Below are 20,359 nucleotides of genomic sequence, written 5' to 3'. Positions count from 1 at the left end.
TAATATGACTAGTTGTTCTATGGTAGAGGTGTTTTTTTTTCTACTTCCAATCTAGAGGGAAGTCAGAGAGTAACTGTTACCTGTGGAAGCTGGCCTAATATATTGTCTTGTCTAAATATCCTCAAAAAAGTAGAAAGAAAAATTTAATATCTAGATTTTTTTATTTCATACTCTGCAAAAAGCATCGTCTACATGATATTTGAAAAATCTAATATTTTATTTACCTTTCAGGGTCACCCATGTGAGTGAGACCTCTCATAATTGTTGCATAAATTATAGGCAAATTAAGATTTCAGTATTTATTGATTATTTAAAGTTATAGCCTTCATCTTTACCAATTTCTTATCTGGTTTATATAGTTGCTTGTATATCTGCCAATTATTTTCTTGTACAAAATTCTGCCTGGAATTCTGCCACTGCTATAGAGAATTCTACTATGAACTTTGTTTCCTTTTCTCTTAAAACAGGTATAGAACAGAATCATTTAGAGCAGAGTAACTCATTTCAAGTGAGAAATTTATTGATACATGTAACATACACTTTGTTCTGCCTTGGAGTGTATAGTTCAAAAAGAGATACTAGGATCACAGATTTTTCTTGATGCATAGAGCTACAATAGGGGAATGGAAAGAGAAATGAGATTCTGTCAAAAGTAGTCTTGTTTCTTTTTCCTTTATTGACTGTTTATTCTTAGCAGCTTGTACTTAGGAATACTTTATAATTAAATTAGAAAAACCTTAGGATCAAATCTATGAGCCATTCCACCATCTGGTAAGGAACTCTGCTATTTTATTAACAATTAGTTTTCTAAATTAAAACGATGTAGGTATCAACATGTATGCTTTCATTCACGTGTTGACAAATATGTAGACTAACCATTCCATTCCAAATTTGAATTTGAATTATTCTTATACCTTTCTAGTTTTTTTCTAAACTTTTATATTATAATAGTTTTAACTCAACTGAATGACTCATTCATATGCTAGTGAACACTATGCATAGCTATTATTAACATCCAAATTGTTGTCTCAATTTACAAGTCCAGTCATTGACAGCACTCCCCCCGACCCCCGAGTTCTTCTCCCACAGTTCCTTATCCTATTCCTCCTTCACTTTGCTTCTGAGACAGTGTTCACCACCACCAGGGCTCTCCCTTTTCTGGGGCTTCAGGTTGCTTGAATATTAAGCTCATCTTTTCCCACTGAGCCTAGACCAAGCAGTCCTCTGCCTTATGAGTTTAAGGGACCTTGGACCAGCCTGTTTTTCCTCCTGGTGTTGGCTCTGCCTCTGGGAGCTCCCTGGGGTCTGGTTTAGTTGACACTGCTGGCTCTCCTCTTGGATCTCTCTCCCTTTCAGCTTCTTCAATCCTTCTCCTATTTTAACCATAGAGGTCCATTACTCCAGTCCAATGATTGGGTGTAATTATCTGCTTATAACTCAATCAATTGCTGGTAGGGATTCTCAGAGGACAGCCATGCTAGTTTCCTATCTGTAAGCCCACCATAGCATCAGTAATAGTGTCAGGCTTTGATGTCTCCCCTTGAGGTAGATCCCCACTTGGGCCTGTCACTGGAATGCCTTTCTTTCAGTCACTTCTTCATTTTTTGTCCTTGTAGTTCTTTTAGATAGGAACAATTTTGGAAGAATTTTGACTGTAGATATGCCTCTACTTGAGGCCCTATCTATTTACTGGAGGTGGGTTTTTACAGTTTCCTCTCCACACTGTTGGGCATTTTGGCTAAAGTCACACCCAATGAGTCCTGAGTGTGTCTCACATCAAGTGTCTCTGGTATTTTCTAGATAGTTTCTCTTCTATCTCCCACTCCCCAAAGCTGATTATATCTATTCATTCTATTGGATGTCTGGACTTCTCTTGTGTCTACTCCCCTCATATCTGATCCTGTTCCACTTTTCCATGCCATCTCCACTCTACCACCCAGGTTCCTGCCTCCATTTGCCTTCTGTGATTATTTCCTTCTCCTTCTAAGTAGGATCAAAGCATTGTCACTTAGGCCCTTCTACAAAGAGTGGCAAGGCAAACCAATACCACATAGCATCTTTCATTGTCTATAGGATTATAATTATATACTTTTCAAATATCATGTTTTCTCTTATGCATCCACTCTAGCATAAACATCATGTGTTCTTTTCCTAGGCAGGTTCCAGAAAACACCATCTGTCTGTCCTCAGAAAAACATCTTCTGATATGTCTGCATCAGCAAAAACATCTTCTCATAAAACAGTTTCCAGAAAAATATCACATGTCAACACTGTGTCTCCAAAGAAACCAGAAATTTCCAATTCATCAGTCTATCAACTACCTCCCTATATTAGGCTCCATTATAAAAATAGTTTTAAAACATTAAGAGAAATATATCCATAAATTATATACAATATTTCTCATTGTGTTTATATATATATATATTCTAATTTTAGTTTTGGCCATGAAATTAACCAGGAAACAACAGTCTTTTTATTCATGCTTTATTAATGGCCACTTATAACTCTAAATCTTCATAAGATCTAGTTTATTTCATACACTGATGGGCTAAAATATATTCTAATAGACTTTGATTTGTATAATTGTATTTTTATACTGAATGAAAGAGTTACTTTGGATTATATCATTTTAACCTATCATAAAGAATGATAAATTATGACTTATTATAAGTAGAAAGAGGACAGAGACCAGACTTCATATGTCTACACACTAGACACTAACTAAACTCTCAAGGGAGGAATACCGAAATTGCTTTATTATTAAATGCTACATAAATGTGTATAACTAATACAAATCTATTTCATGAAAGCACAATAAATCCAGAGTTTAAAAGATTTATGTAACAGAGGAAGTCTCATATGAAAACTTAAGTATTTGTTTTTCTCCATATGCAGGCATGAGGAAATACAACTGTGTCATTTCAGTAAGAATCTATGAGACATAAAAGTTGTTTCTAGGATGCCAAACTGACTGAAGCACAGTAGTTAATGGTAAATAACTATAAGACATGTAAAAGATGCTATTGCTAGCATCTTAGAAGCAGTCTTTTATGTCTATATTGGGGTTACTATACAACAGAGAATGTACTTTGCGGGTTCAATAGTATTGTACTTACTGCTAAAATCCTCCACACAACCTGTAAAATCTTCTCAGCATCAATATATAATGTCTTTTAGATGCTAGGTCATGATCTGTTGAGGAGCACTAATGTATAGTTTGTCAGATTATTTTGCATGGATGACTTTATATAACTCACTGTGGGAACTAAAAGGGGGTCAGGGGAAGAAAGGGAAAGGGAGGATAGCCAACATCTGGCCAGAGTTTCCCTTGTGCTCTGGGCAGACAGACTCAGGAGGGCTGCCAAACGCTTTCCACTCGGCCCTGGGTGGACATCTAAGACACTAACCTCAGTCAACAGGGGGTAGACAAAGGGGCAGCCTCTCCAAACCAAGGGGCTCCAGGGAGACACCCTGTGCCCTGGAGTTATGGGAGAGAGGGCTTAGGGAGAGAGATTCCCATGCAGGCGAGAGTAAGCACAGATGAACAGAGACAGTCTATGGTTTTAGAGCTTTATTATAGAAAGGCAGGGGGAAGAGAAAATGTGTGTGTGTGTGAGAGAGAGAGACAGAGAGAAAGAGAGAGACAGACAGACAGACAGAGAGACAGAGAGACAGAGAGACCAGCCATGGCTAAGAGGATAGAAAGGGGAATGGAGAGAGAGAGAAAGGCTACGAGTAAGAGGGAGAGGGAGGAGAGGAAGAGGAGAGGAGAGAGGAGAGGAATAGGAGAGAGCAAGAGGAGTGAGAGAGCAAGGAGGGGCCAAACAGCCCCTCCTAAAGTATGTTGTTATCTTTTCTGTTTCTAGGTAAATGGGGAGAAATTCAGAAGCTTGGAACATTGCCTACATGACTACTAACCATGCTTCTCTTGTGGGGGCTGAAGGGGCAGTAACTTTGACAGGAGTCAGGGTCCCGGAGACATGAGGGAACTCCTTCCATCACATGTACGTGAACCAAGTTCTGGGGTTCAACATCTCAACTCACTACACAATACTCCACAGCCAGACAAGGGCAGATTTCTTGTATAAGAGGGAGCCATATAAGGATTTTGTTTTTGAAGAAGACTGGATATGAAATAATTGGATTGAAATAAAAATTGAAACAAAAACTACATTGCTTACTTCTTGATTTTGTCATCAGTCACTCTGACATCAATATGATTCATAGTATCTCTAATATAATATCTTGAGCATTAGTCTTATGATTCAGTTTTATTAATTCTGAGGTACAGCCTAGAAATGTTCATTTTAAATATGTCTTCAGGCCTTGAATGCATTTTCTGACACTATACTTGATTTGACCATTAGAAAACAGATGACGTTGATTGGAACAGAAGATAAGGATAGCATATTCAAAGTTGTTATTCTATAACCTCATGAAACTGAAAGATTCTGATCAACAAAAAACATTGCCAATAGGACCAAATAGTAACCTGCAGATTGGGAAAAGACCTTAACTAACCTTACAACAGATACAGGTTTAATGTCCAAAATATATAAAGAACTTGAGAAATTAGACTTCATAAAAACCAATAACCCAACTAAATAATATGATACAAGGATAAATAGGGAATTCTCAACAAAAATCTCAAGTTGCTGAGAAGCACGTAAGGAACTATTCAGCATCCTTAGTCATCAGGGAAATGCAAATCAAAGTAACCCTGAGATTCCACCTTATACCATTCAGAATGTAAGATCAAAAATTTAAGGGATAGCACATGCTGGAGAAGATATGAAGATTGATCTGTAGTCTTCTATTGCTGGTGGTATTGCAAACTGGTACAACCATTCTGAAAATCAATCTGGCAATTCCTCAGAAAATTGTAATAGCTCTACCTGAATACCCAGCTATACCACTCCGGGGCATAAACCCAAAAGATGCTCTACCATACTACAAGAACCCAGACTCCACTTTGTTCATAGCAGCCTTATTCATAATAGCTAGAAACTGGAAATAAGCCACTTGTCCTTAAACTGAAGAATGAATAGCTAAAATGTGATCCATTTACACAGTAGAATACTATTCGGCTATTAAGAACAAGGACATCATGAATTTTGAAGGCTGATGAATGGAAGTAGAACATATCATCCTGAGTGAGATAACACAATCCCAAAATAACATGCACAATATGTACTCACTGATAAGTGGATATTAGTGAAAAAGTACAAAATATCCATGATACACCTCCCAAAGCATATGAGCTTTAACAAGATGGAAGGTCCAAGTGAGAATGCTTCAATACCCCTTAGAAGGGGGAACAAACAATTATTGGAGGCAGAAGGAGGGAGGAATTTGTGTGTGAGAAGAAATGGAGATGGGAAAGGAGGGCACAGTCAAGTAAAGGGGAAGACATGGGGAAAACCCAGAAGGCCAGGAGAACAATTGTTCATATGAGGTTGCTGGGGGGTAAGGTGGAGGTAGGGGGGCACCTCTAGAAATTTCCAGAGACCTTGGATGTGACAGGCTCCCAGGACTCAATGGAGATCACCTTAGCTGAAATGCCTAACACTGGGGAGATGGAACCCAAAGAGATCACCTTTAATAGATAGACAGCACCTCAAATAGATAAATGAAGCCACCTACCCATCTTCAGAACTTTTGACTCATAATTGTTCCTGTCTAAAGGAAATTGAGGTATCAAAATAGAGCAGAGACTGAAGGAAAGGCTGTCCAGTGACTGGCCCAACTTGGGATCTTTCCCATGTGCAGGCACCAAACCCTGATGCTATTGTTCATGCCATGTTGTGCTTGCTGAGAGGAGATTAGAATGACTGTCCTCTGAGAGGCTCTACCATCAGCTGACTGAGACAGATGCAGATACTTACAACCAACTACTAGACTGATTTCAAGGACCCCTCGGAAGAGTTAAGGGAAGAATTGAAAGAGCTGAAGAGGTTGGCTATCCTATAGGAAGACCAACAGTATCAACTACCTCAGGCCCTTTAGACTTATCAGAGACTATGTTACCAACCAGAAAGCATACATGAACTGGTCCATGGACCCCAGCACATGTCTAGCAGAAGACTGCCTAGTCTGGCCTCAGTGGAAGAGGATGTGCTTAATTCTGTAGAAAATTGATGCCCCAGGAAAGGTGAGGTGGAGATGGGTGGGTACATAAGGGGGAAGGTGGATAAGTGAGTGTGGGGGTATTCTCTCAGTGGCAAAGTGGAGGGAGAATAGAGTAAAGAACTCTGTGAGAGAGTCCTGGAAAGGGTTTGGAATGGTTATGAATGAAATTATTGAAAAAAAGAAAGTTGTCTTTTTGTGTGCCCCTATGCTACTTACATAGATTCCTGCATGAGTACTTTATTTCCTTGCATGCCCTCACTCATTAAGAACATTGGAGTTAATGTCCTGGTTTAATGAACTCCATTCGTTTCTTTATGTTATATCTTCTAACAGAGATCATTCTTTTTAGTAGAAAACATTTTTGATTTTTTTTTCCTCTCTGATGTCTCTCTAAGGCAGGTCCACTCAGGAGAGCACAGGCCACAGAAGCAACAGAGCTTCTGGGACAGGGTCCTATGGGCCTACATCTACAGCCAGGAGGTGGAGCTGATCCTCAGTCCTTTGTGAACCTTTACTGCCAGAGGAGAGCTTGCCTCCAGGGAGTGCTCTCACTCCCCCCTACCCCCAATCCACCAATCCAACCCAACCCCCAGGAATCAGGTGAGATGGCCATTTTCTCTCTGGTGACTGTCTAAGGCGGGCCAACTCAGGAGAGCACAGGCCCCAGAAACGACAAAGCTTCTGGGACAGGGTCCTAAGGGCCTACATCTGCAGCCAGGATGTGGGGCTGTTCCACAGCTCTCTGTACACTGGTCTTGCCAGGAGAGAGTTGGTCTCCCAAGACTGCTGCCACAGGGTTATAGACTCACAGGAGAAACAATCTCTAGCCAGAGACAGCAAGACCATCTAACAGCAGAGCTTACCAGATGGCAAAAGGCAAATGCAAGAATCTTACCAACATAAACCAAGACTACTTGCTATCAACAGAACTTAGTACACCTACCACAGCAAGTCCTGGATACCCCAACATGCCTGAAAAGCAAGTTTCATTTTAAAATCATATCTCATGGATGCTGGTAGAGGATTTTAAGAGGAAGAGTAATAACTCCCTTAAAGAAATACAGAAGAACAGAGTTAAACAGGTAGAAGTCCTTAAAGAGGAAATACAAAAATTCACAGGAGAACACAACCAAACAGGTGAAGGAATTTAACAAAACCATCCAGTATCTAAAACTGGAAGTACAAACAATAAAGAAATCACAAAGGGAGATGACTCTGGATTTTATATAAGCAATTCCTCAAGTAAGACTCTCTGTGAGCTAAGTCTAGAATTCATCAAGTTGACTGTCTAAAATAACACAGACAATTAATCCACCTGATTTTAATTAGAATACACAATGTGTTGAACATTTGAGATATAAAATACATTTTCACAATCTGTGCAGGAGAGCCTGTGGACTGCAGAAGCAACATAGATTCTGAGTCAGTTCCTGTTTCCGACCTTCATCTTCAGCCAGGAAGTAGATCTGAGCTCCAGACATATGTGTTCCTTCCCCATCCGAGGAGAGGTGTCCTGCAGAGAGCACTCTGACCACTGAGACTCAGGAGAGAGTTGGGTTCCCAGGAGTGCTGACAGAGGCTAACAGAATCACAGGAGGAACAAGCTCCAGCCAGAGACATCTATAACAACTAATGCCAGAGATTATCAGATAGCAAAAGGCAAACATAAGAATCTTACTAACAGAAACCAAGACCACTTACCATCATCAGAACCCAGCATGCCCACCTCAGAAAGTCCTGGATACCCCAACACACCCAAAAAGCAAGATTCAATTTAAAATCATATCTCATGATGCTGATAGAGGATTTTAAGAAGGAAATTAATAACTCACTTAAAGAAATATAGAAGAACACTGATAAAAAGGTAGAAGGCCTCAAAGAGGAAGCTCAAAAATCCATTAAAGAATTACTGGAAAACACTGCTAAACAAGTAGGAGTCCTTAAAGAAGAAACACAAAAATCCCTTAAAGAATTAGAGGAAAGCACAACCAAACAGGTGGTGGAATTAAACAAAATCATCCAAGACCTAAAAAGGGAAGTAGAAACAATAAAGTACATCCAAAGGGAGACAACTCTGCAGATAGAGACCCTAGGAAAGAAACAAGGAGCCATAGATGTGAGCATCAGCAACAGAATACAAGAGATGGAAGAGAGAATATCAGATGCAGAAGATTCCATAGAGAACATGGGCACAAAATCAAAGAAAATGCAAAATGCAAAAAATATCCTAACTCAAAACATCCAGGAAATCCAGGACACAATGAGAAGACTAAAGGTACGGATAATAGGAGTAGATGAGAATTAAGATTTTCTACTTAAAGGGCCTGCAAATATCTTCAACAAAATTATAGAAGAAAACTTCCCTAACCTAAAGAAAGAGATGCCCATGAATATAAAGAAGCCTACAGAACTCCAAAGAGACAGGACCAGAAAAGAAATTCCTAACAACTCATAATAATCAGAACAACAAATGCACTGAATAAAGAGAGAATATTAAAAGCAGTAAGGGAGAAAGGTCAAGTACCATATAAAGGCAGGCCTATCAGAATTACACCAGACTTTTCACCAGAGACTATGAAAGCCAGAAGATCCTGGACAGATGTTATACAGACATTAAGAGAACACAAATGCCAGCCCAGGCTACTATACCCAGCCAAACTCTCAATTACCATAGATGGAGAAACCAAAGTATTCCATGACAAAACCGAATTCACACAATATCTTTCTACGAATCCAGCCCTTTAAAGGTTAATAACAGAAAAATAACCAATACAAGGATGGAAACCACATCATAGAAAAAGCAAGAAAGTGATCCTTCAACTAACCTAAAATAAGATAGCTGTAAGAACAGAATCCCAACTCTTAACAACAAAAATAACAGGAAGCAACAATTAGTTTTCCTTAATATCTCTTAATATCAATGGTCTCAATTCCTCAATAAAAAGATATAGACTAACAGACTGGCTACATAAACAGGACCCAACATTTTACTCCATACAGGCCACCTATCTCAGGAATAAAGACAGCCATTTCCTCAGATTAAAAGGCTGGAAAACAATTTTCCAAGAAAATGTTCCTAAGAAAAAAACTGGAGTAAGTGAGTTTGAATACCAGAGGCTTTCCATCGAAATCTCTGGCCAGTCCTGGTGCTAGGGTTCCTGTGAAGGGAACTGAATGCGGGGCAGGGAGGGGATGTCACTTCACACTACTAATGTGCAAGTTGGCTCCACCTCCACCTAAGCAGTACTGTAATTCTGTGACTCCCTGCACTGACTCAGGTCAGGCCAAAAAGAATCCAACTAGACAGTGAGCAGTGAGGCAGGGACTCAGGTGGCACTTCGGGAGCATGTATATCTCCCCAAGTTTTATAGCCCTTAGGACAAAGGCTGAGACTACTGGGTAGTTCTCAGACCCCTTTTATTCCTTAGGTAGGACTTATATACAGTTTTGGCGATAAATCAGGGTTTAACAGCAGGTACTTCTCATTGGCTTGGACTGAGAGTCGAGGAAACCTTATTTGCATGTCGAGGGTTTGGTACAGCTAATATGTGATTGATTCTACATACCTCTCTTCAGGGGGGCTATGGGAAGCTATAGCTACATAACAAGAGTCAGGTGATCAGGAGGTGTGGTTGAACTCTTTTTTTTTATTACATCTTTTCCTCAATTACATTTCCAATGCTATCCCAAAAGTCCCCCATACCCTCCCCCCCACTTCCCTACCCACCCATTCCCATGTTTTTGGCCTTGGCATTCCCCTGTACTGGGGCATATAAAGTTTGCATGTCCAATGGGCCTCTCTTTCCAGTGATGGCCGACTAGGCTATCTTTTGATACATATGCAGCTAGAGTCAAGAGCTCCGGGGTACTGGTTAGTTCATAATGTTGTTCCACCCATAAGGTTGCGGATCCCTTCAGCTCCTTGGGTACTTTCTCCAGCTCCTCCATTGGGGGCCCTGTGATCCATTCACTAGCTGACTGTGAGCATCCACTTCTGTGTTTGCCAGGCCACGGCGTAGTCTCACAAGAGACAGCTATATCTGGGTCCTTTCAGCAAAATCTTGCTAGTGAATGCAATGGTGTCAGCGTTTGGATGCTGATCATGGGATGGATCTCTGGATATGGCAGTCTGTAGATGGTCCATCCTTTCGTCACAGCTCCAAACTTTGTCTCTGTAACTCCTTCCATGGGTGTAATAGCCAGAAGCTGGAAAGAACCCAGATGCCCCTCAACAGAGGAATGGATACAGAAAATGTGGTACATTTACACAATGGAGTACTACTCAGCTATTAAAAAGAATGAATTTATGAAATTCATAGCCAAATGGATGGACCTGGAGGGCATCATCCTGAGTGAGGTAACACAATCACAAAGGAACTCACACAATATGTACTCACTGATAAGTGGATATTAGCCCAAAACTTAGGATACCCAAGATATAAGATACAGTTTGCTAAACACATGAAACTCAAGAAGAATGAAGACTAAAGTGTGACACTATGCCCCTCCTTAGAAGTGGCTGAACTCTTGCCTTCCCATACAAGTGGAAATCAGGGCTCCAGGGTTAAAGACTTTTGTTTGACCAGGGACCAAGCTATCTGTGCACAGCCTACCACCCCAAAGGAGTAGGCATTCAAATATCAAATAAAATCAACTTTCAGCCTAAAGTTACCAAAAATACTAGGAAGGACACTTCATAATCATCAAAGGTAAAATCTAAAAAATTGAACTCTCAATTCTGAATATATACGCTCTAAATTCAAGGGCATCCACCTTCATTAAAGGAACTTTAGTAAAGCTCAAAGCACATATTGCACCACACACAATAATAGTGGGATATTTCAACACCCCACTATCATCAATGGAGAGATCCTGGAAACAGAAACTGAACAGAGACACAGGGAAACTAACAGAGGATATGAAACCAATGGATTTAACTGATATCTATACAACATTTTATCCTAAAACAAAAGGATATACCTTCTTCTCAGCACCTAAAGGTGTCTTCTCCAAAATTGACCATATAATCGGTCACAAAACAGGCCTCAACACATACAAAAATATTGAAATAATCCCCTGCATCCTATTGATGACTATGGACTAAGGGTGATTTTCAATAACAACATAAATAATAGAAAGCACACATACACATGGAACCTGAACAACACTCTACTCAATAATAACTTGGTCAAGGAAGAATTAAAGAAAGGAAATAAAGACTTCCTAGCATTTAATGAAAATGAAGCCACACCATACCCAAACTTATGGGACACAATGAAAACAGTCATAAGAGGACAACTCATAGCTCTGTGTGCCTCCAAAAAGAAAATGGAGAAAGCATACACTAGCAGATTGATGGCACATATAAAATCCCTAGATAAAAGGAAGCCAATTCACTCAAGAGGAGTAGATGACTGGAAATAATCGAACTCAGGGCTAAAATCAACCAAGTTGAATCAAAAAGAACTATACGAAGAATCAACCAAACCAGGAGCTGGTTCTTTGAGAAAAACAACAAGATAGATTAACACTTAGCCAGACTAACTAGAGGACACATGGACAGTATCCTAATTAACAAAATCAGAAATGAAAAAGACATAACAAAAGAATCTGATGAAACCCAAAAATCATCAGATCCTACTACCAAATTCTATACTCAACAATACTGGAAAATCTGGATCAAATAAAGAATTTTCTAGAAAGGTACCAGGTGCAAACGTTAAATTAGGATAATCTAAATTGTCCCATATCCCCTAAAGAAATAGAAAAAGTCATTAACAGTCTCCGAACCAAAAAAAAAAAAAAAAAAAAGCCCAGGATCAGATGAGTTTAGTACAGAGTTCTATCAGGACTCCAAAGAAGACATAATTCCAATATTCCTCAAACCCTTCCACAAAATAGGAACTGAACATACTGTACCCAATTCACTCTATGAAGTCACAATTACGCTGATACCTAAACCACACAAAGACCCAACAAAGAAAGAAAACTTCAGACCAATTTTCCTTATGAATATAGATGCAAAAATACTCAATAAATTTCTCAAAAACTGAATCCAAAAACACATCTAAACAACCATCCAAAATGATAATGTAGTCTTCATCCCAAGGACACAGGGATGGTTCAATATACACAAATCCATCAACATAATCCACTATATAACCAAACTCAAAGACAAAAACCACAGGATAAGATCATTAGATGCTGAGAAAGCATTTGACAAAAACCAATACCTATTCATAATAAACGTCTTCGAAATATCAGGAATTCAAGGCCCATACCTAGACATAATAAAAGCAATATGCAGCAAACCAGTAACCAACATCAAACTAAATGGAGAGAAACTTAAAGCATTCTACTAAAATCAGGGACTAGAGAAGACTGCCCACTCTCTCCCTACCTATTCAATATAGTATTTAAAGTCCTAGCAAGAGCAATTAGACAACAAAAGGAAATCAAAGTGATACAAATTGGAAAGAAAGGAGTCAAAATATCACTATTTGCAGATGATATGATAGTATACATAAGTGACTGAAAAAATTGCAGCAAAGAACTTCTAAACCTGAAAAACAGCTTCAGTGAAGTAGCTGGATATAAAATTATCTCAGACAAATCAGTGGCCTCTCTCTACACAAAGGATAATCAGGCTGAGACAGAAATTAGGGAAATAACACCCTTCACAATAGTCACAAATAATATAAAATACCTTGGTGTGACTCTAACTTAGCAAGTAAAAGATCTATATGATAAGAACTTCAAGTCTCTGAAGAAAGAAATTGAGGAAGGTCTCAGGAGATGGAAAGATCTCCCATGCTCATGGATTGGCAGGATTAATATAGTAAAATTTTGCTATCTTGCCAAAGGCAATCTACAGATTTAATGCAAATCCCATCAAAATTCCATCTCCATTCTTCACTGAATTAGAAAGGGCAATTTGCAAATTCATCTGGAATAACAAAAAAACCTAGGATAGCAAAAACTATTCTCAACAATAAATGAACCTTTGTTGGAATCATCATCTTTGATCTCAAGCTGTACTACAGAGCAATTGTGACAAAACCTGCATAGTACTGGAATAGTGACAGATAGGTAGATCAATGGAGTAAGATTGAAGTCCTAGAAATGAACCCATACATCTATGGTCACTTGATCTTTGAAAAAGGAGTTAAAACAATCTAGTGGAAAAAAGACAGTGTTTTAAACAAATAGTGCTGACTCAACTGGAGGTTAACATGTAGAAGAATGCAAACTGATCCATTCTTCTGTACTTGTACAAAGCTCAAGTCTAGGTGGATCAAGGAACTCCACATAAAACCAGAGACACTGAAACTTATAGAGGAGAAACTAGGGAAGAGTATCAAAGATATAGCACAGGGGAAAAATTCCTAAACAGAACACCAATGTTTTGTACTGTAAGATCAAGAATCGACAAATGGGACCTCATAAAATTGCAAAGCTTCTGTAAGGCAAAACACTGTCAGTAAGTCAAAAAGGCAACCAAGAGATTAAGAAAAAGTCTTTACCAATCCTAAATCCAATAGGGGGTTAATATCCAATATATACAAAGAACTCAAGAAGTAGACCCCAGAAAACAAAATAACCCTATTAAAAATGGGGTACAGAGCTATACAAAGAATTTCCAACTGAAGAATATTGAATGGCTGAGAAGCACTTAAAAAAATGTTCAGCATCCTCAATCATCAAGGAACTAGAGATCAAAACAACCCTGAGATTCCACCTAACACCAGTCAGAATGGCTAAGATCAAAAACTCAGGTGACAGCAGATGCTTGTGAGGATGTGGAGAAAAAGGAACACATCTCCATTGCTGGTGGGATTGCAAACTGGTACAACCACTCAGGAAATCAGTTTGGTGGTTTCTCAGAAAATTGGGCATAGTACTACCAGAAGATCTCACAATACCACTCCTGAGCATATACCTAGCAGATATTCCAATTTGCTCCACTATCTTCACACATGCTCCACTATGTTCATAGCAGCCTTATTTATAATAGCCAAAAGCTGGAAAGAACTCAGATGTCCCACAACAATGGAATGGATACAGAAAATAAACATTTACACAGTGGAGTACTGTGGGGCTGGGTGGTGTATGGGAAGGAGAGGGGAGGGAGATAGCCTGTGTCTGGCCAGAGTTCCTATACTCTGGGCAAGCAGATGCTGGAGGACTGCTGGACGCTTTCCACTTGGACCTAGGTGGGCATTTGGCTGTGTGATGCTACTGACAGCACTCAGCTGGGTGTGGGGGGTGTGGGGTGTGAACAAGGGGCAACCCCTGATACCAGGGGCTCCAGGGCAACACTCTTGGCTCCAGAGATATGGGAGAGAGGGCAGAGGTAGAGAGGTTCCCACCAAGGTGAGAGTCCTTAGTTGGGTCCGTGGCTGGAGCACAGGAAGGCCTTCTGACAGGATATTAGGCATGGCTCGTTAGGAGAAAGTCAATTCCATCTTCAAAGCACAGTGGACCTTGATGAACAGAGACAGTCTATGGTTTTAGAGCTTTATTGTAGAAAGGCAGGGAGAAAGGAGAGAAGGTGGAAAGAGAGAGACGGGCCATGGGCAAGAGAAGAGGGAAAGAGAGAGAAAGAGGAAAGGCTAGAAAGTAAGAGGTTAGAGAGAGAGTTAGGAGAGAGTGAGGGAGGGCCAAGCAGCCCCTCTTATTATTGTTGTTATCTTGTTACTGCTAGATAAGTGGGAGGAGTCTAGCCTGAAGGTCAGAAGTTTGGGACACTGTCTATATGACTACTAGGCACATTCTTCTATAGAGGCTGTGGGGGCAGTAACTTCAACAAGCGCCAGGGGTCCAGGAGACATGAGGGAATGCCTTCTGTCCCACGTAGGTGGGAATTACCACCACCAGGTTTTACAGGGGTTTAGACCTCAGCTCTAATGGAGTCCAGACTGTGCATAGCCCATTGTCCCACAGAGTACTATACAGCTATTAAAAACAATGAATTTATGAAATCCTTAGGCAAATGGTTGGATCAGGAGAATAATATCCTGAGTGAGGTAACCCAAGCACAAAAGAACACTCATGAGAAGCTCAGAATACTCAAGATACAATTGTAAACACATGGAATTGAAGAAGAAGGAAGTCCAAAGTGTGGATATTTCGATCCTTCTTAAAAGGTGGAACAAAATGCCCATGGAGGGAGTTATGGATACCAAGTGTGGAGCAGCGACTAATAGAATGACCATTCATAGACTACCCCACCTGGACATCCATTCATAAACAACCATCAATCTCAGACACTATTGTGGATGCCAACAAGAACTATCTGACAGAGCCTGATAAAGCTGTCTCCTGAGAGGCTCTGTCATTGCCTGACAAATACAGAAGTGGATGCTCACAGCCATCCATTGCCTGAAGCACAGGTTCCCCACTGAAGGACCTAGAGAAAGTACCCAATGGGGGTTTGTAGCCCCATTTAAGGAACAACAATATGAACTACCCAGTACCCTCAGAGCTCTTTGGGACTAAACCACCAATCAAAGAAAGCAAATGGTGGGATTCATGGCTCTAGCTCCATATGTAGCAGAGGATGGCCTAGTCAGTCACCAATGGGAGGAGAGACCCTTGGTTCAGTGAAAGTTCTATGTCTCAGTATAGGGAAATGCCAGGGCCAGGAAGCTGAGTGAGTGTGTTGGGGAGCAGTGGGAGGAAGGAAGGGGGAGGGGATTTTTGGCAGAGAAACTAGGAAAGGGGATAACATTTGAAATGTAAATTAAGAAAATGTACAAAAGAAAAAAATGAAAAGAAAAGAAAAGAAAAGAAGACATTTGCAATAGTGTCCTTTAGAGCTCTTTCCATTTTATTTTGGAATTTGCTTTGAGATTGAAATCAATGTTTTTATTTTCTGTAAAATCAATCTGATGTCCTTGGTTTAACTGGGAACATTTCTATTGTGTAAATGAACCACATTTTCGTTATTCATTTTTCAGTTGAGGGATATCTGAGATGTTTCCAGTTTATTATGAATAAAGCTGCTAGGAACAGAGTTGAGCACAAGTCCATGTTGTATGTACATGTACTCATATATATGAGCATACAACCCCCCCGACACACACACACACACACACACTCACACACACACAAAAATCTTTCAGTTAGGTTGTTTGGGCTCTTGGTATCTTGAATTCTTGAAATTTTATATATTATCCCGCTGTCAAATACAGATTTAGCAAAGATCTTTTCCCAATATGTAGACTATAATTTTGCCCTATTGATGGTGTCAGTAATATTTATGGTTTTACTGATGTGAACAGATAACATGACCAAGGAAACTTTTATAAGGATAACATTGGGTTTGGCTTACAGGTTCACATGTTCAGCCTATTATCATCAAAGCAGGAACATGGCAACATCCATGCAGGCATGGTACAGGATGATCTGAGTGTTCTACATTTTCATCTGAAGGCTGCTAGCAGACTACTGCTTCAGGCAGCTAGAATGAGGGTCTTAAAGCCCACACCCACAGTGACACACCTATTCCAACAGGGCCACACCTTCTAATATTACCACTCCTTGGGCTGAGCATATAAAAACCATCACAGTGGCCTTTGTCTTACTTAAGCATTTCAATCCTGCAAGGTCCCATTTATTAATTATGTAGGAAAAAGGATGGAAGTAGAAAATATCATCCTGTGTAATGTTACTGAGCCCAAAAGGACATTCTGGTATTAACTTATAAGTGGATAAGAGACATTAAGTACAGGATAACAATGCTACAATTCACAGAGCCAAAGAAACCAAACAACAAGGACGTTTCCAAGGCAGGATTCTTAAATCTTTCTCAGAAGGGGAAAAAAATAAATACAGAGATAGATAGAGGGGCCAAACGGTGTGAGAAGTTATGGGGAATGGAAATATGGCCGGAGGGAAGCAGGTGTATTTGGAGCAGGGAGAGAGAAATGAAAACAGAATGGAGCAAAATGAGCATCTCTAAGACTTTCCAGACTCTGGGATCAGAAGGCAGGAGTGGGGGTGTAGCACTGAGCCTATGGGGCAACTCTAACTGAGATTTCTAGCAGTTGGGGGATATGGAGTCCAAAGTAGCCACCTCCTATAGCCAGGCTGGACTCCTAGTAGTAAGATAAGGACTACTACCACCCATAAAACTATCGACTCAAAAAGTGTTATTCCTACAAAATGTGCAGGGACAAATATAGAGCAAAGGTTGAGGGAATAGTCAGCCAATCACTGACCCAAATTGAGACACATTCCATGGACAAAAACCTATTCCTGATGCTGCTAATAATACTTTGTTATACTTGGAGATAGGAGCCTAGCATAACTGTTCTCTGAGAGACTCCACTAGTAGCCAATGTAAATAAATGCTGAGATCCACAGTCAAATATTAGATAGATTTGGAAATATTCAAGTGGAAGAGTTGAGGGAGGGAACTGATGCACCAGAAAAGGATGGGGACTCTACAGGAAGACCAACAGTGTAAACTAACTTGGACTTTTGGTGGCTCCCAGTGACTGAACAACCAACCAACCAAAGAGCTAGCATGGGCTAGACCTAGGGTCCCCTGAACATTTGTATTAGATGTACAGCTTGGTCTTCATATGGGTCCCCAATAACTGAAGCAGAAGCAGTCCCTGAAGCTGTTGATGTCTGTGGACTGTTTTCCTTAGTTGCCTTGTCTGGAGAGGATACACCTAGTCCTGCAGGAACCTGATGTGCCAGAGTGGGGTGACACCCAGGGGGACCTCACCTTCTCAGAGGAGAAAGGGAGGGAGATAGAGGAGCTGTGGGAAGGGGAAACTAGTAAGGGGGGGATGTATATATTGAGATGTAAATTTAATAAATAAATAAATAAATAAATAAATAAATAAATAAATAGGAACAAATATATGTGAGAAGTTGTACCTCAAGTATATGTGGTGTGCATGTGTGTGCTCAAGTGCACAAGTGTATGGTGTGAGGACCTGGTAGTAAACATAATATAAACAAAATAAAATAAATTTCCCCAAATTTAGTGAAGACATGGCATACAACCAGGTTTATCTTTTTCGAACTGGTTATTATAAAGCATGTTATCTTTGTGACCCACTTAATAATTACAATGATAAAATAATCAGTAATAATTACAAGGATAGCCAGAAGCTGGAAACAACCTAGATGTTCCATGACTGAAGAATGAATACAGAATATGTGGTATAGTGAATTTTTCAATATCTGTATATTTTAGAGTGTATGTTCTTGAAGATATCAGAACAAACTTGAGGAAGCCAGCTCTTTCCTATGACTTTGTAGGACCTGGTGACTGAGCTACTAACCTTATACCTAGAGGATGACTTTACCTGTTGAGATATATCCCTGCCTTCCATGTTTTAACATTTGAAGAAATGGACAGATACATGTGTGGATTGAGAGATATAGGTGATGTTGCTTTTCATAATTTAAATTGTGCAATGTACTGTTTCCTTAGTGGGTATAATTGTTATTTCCATTTCAGAGTATCAATATAATGTCAAATGATATAATTAATTTAGAGAGTATATTGAATGTACCCTGAAATATAACAAAAGATACTCAACAAAGGCTAAAAGATAACCCACTGGCCATATCATCCTTGGATGGGGGCGCTGGAATGGAATATGGAGTGTAAAAAATAAATTAAAAATAAAATTAAACTAAAAAGAGAAAAGTCATTATACATTAAATTAATTATAGAACCTATTAACTCATGAATTAAAGAATACAAAGAAAAGTTAAATATAGATGACCTAGTTACTCTTTTATTTCCATTGCAAAAGAGCATGACTATAGCAATTTTTTATTTTTGGTTTATTTATTTATTTATTTATTTATTTATTTATTTATTTATTTTTGATTTTTCAAGACAGGGTTTCTCTGTGTAGCCCTGGCTGTCCTGGCACTCACTTTGTAGACCAGGCTGGCCTCGAACTCAGAAATCTGCCTGCCTCTGCCTCTCCAGTGCTAGGATTAAAGGCGTGTGCCACCACGCCTGGCAATTTTTAAAAGAAATCATTTAGTTGGGGCTTGTGTACACTTTCTGAAGGTTAATCCATACCGATCATTGGAAGGAGTGTGGTGTTGGAAAGACAGGCAGGAGCAGTAGCTAAGTAGTTACATATGATCTGCAAGATGAAGATATATAGAGAGAAATAGAAACACAGACTATGCTAGGATAAAACTTTTGAAATCTCAAGGTCCAACTCTAGTGACTCAGCTCCTCTGATAATGCCACACCTTATAAGTCTTTCTAAACAGTTCCACTAACTGGGACTATGAAGTTATATATATGAAGTTATGGGGGGCATTTTCATTCAATCCATCATAATAGAGATTAAAAATGTATGATACACATATATATTTATACATATAAGCATATATATATATATGCTATTTGATAATTAAGAGGAAATTAATGGATTTCTATGAAATGTAGAATAACTAGATTTGGCAGCATGGATAAATGCAGATTCTATATATAAATTACTCTATATGTAATATACAGCCAGCAAAAAAATAAAGGAACCACTTTCATGACTTTAGCTTGGAAAGAATGCAAAGTACAATTCTCTTAGTCATCTATTTATGAATTCCCCTATAATAAAATTAAACATTGTAAATGAATAGATTAATGATGTGGTTAGAGAAGTTGTTTGTACTTAGAAGTGATAAACGATTATTTTTCAGCATAAATAGAAAATTAGATATAAATTCTAATATAAATCAGATAGGTCAAAAAGAAAATCACAGAAGAAACTTCCAATATCTACCAATGTATTTTCAGGCATATTAAATGGTTGTTATTACTATTTTCTGTCAAGAATAATAGCAATAGAATTAGCAAAGCAAGACATTACAAAAACACTGTTTATATTATTAACAGCCATACTTCTCAAAGAATTTTTGAGAATGAAATACTTAGGAGTATCTTTTATTAACTTCATTATCACCAATGCTGAGGCAATAACTGGAAGTCCAGGCTACATAGTGTAGAGTAGAAGGCAGCTTCTATAACTTCAGTCCTCCTGTACACAATAAAATGATTTATGCTAGACTTTCTTTCAGTGAAAGATTTATTTTTCCATGTACTAAGAAAGCACTCCTTAGCTAGTCACCACACTTAGCTCTTTAGGCTTTCCCACAATGCATACAATTATCTATCTAAACCTATTTTTGGTCAAGCCTTATCCAGTGAGTGATTAATGAAAATGAAGGAAACTGTGCAATT

Source organism: Mus caroli, unplaced genomic scaffold (assembly GCF_978045245.1).
Source record: "Mus caroli unplaced genomic scaffold, Mus_caroli_1 scaffold_16, whole genome shotgun sequence".
Taxonomy (NCBI): Eukaryota; Metazoa; Chordata; class Mammalia; order Rodentia; family Muridae; genus Mus; species Mus caroli.
Note: the sequence above shows the minus strand (reverse complement) of the source record.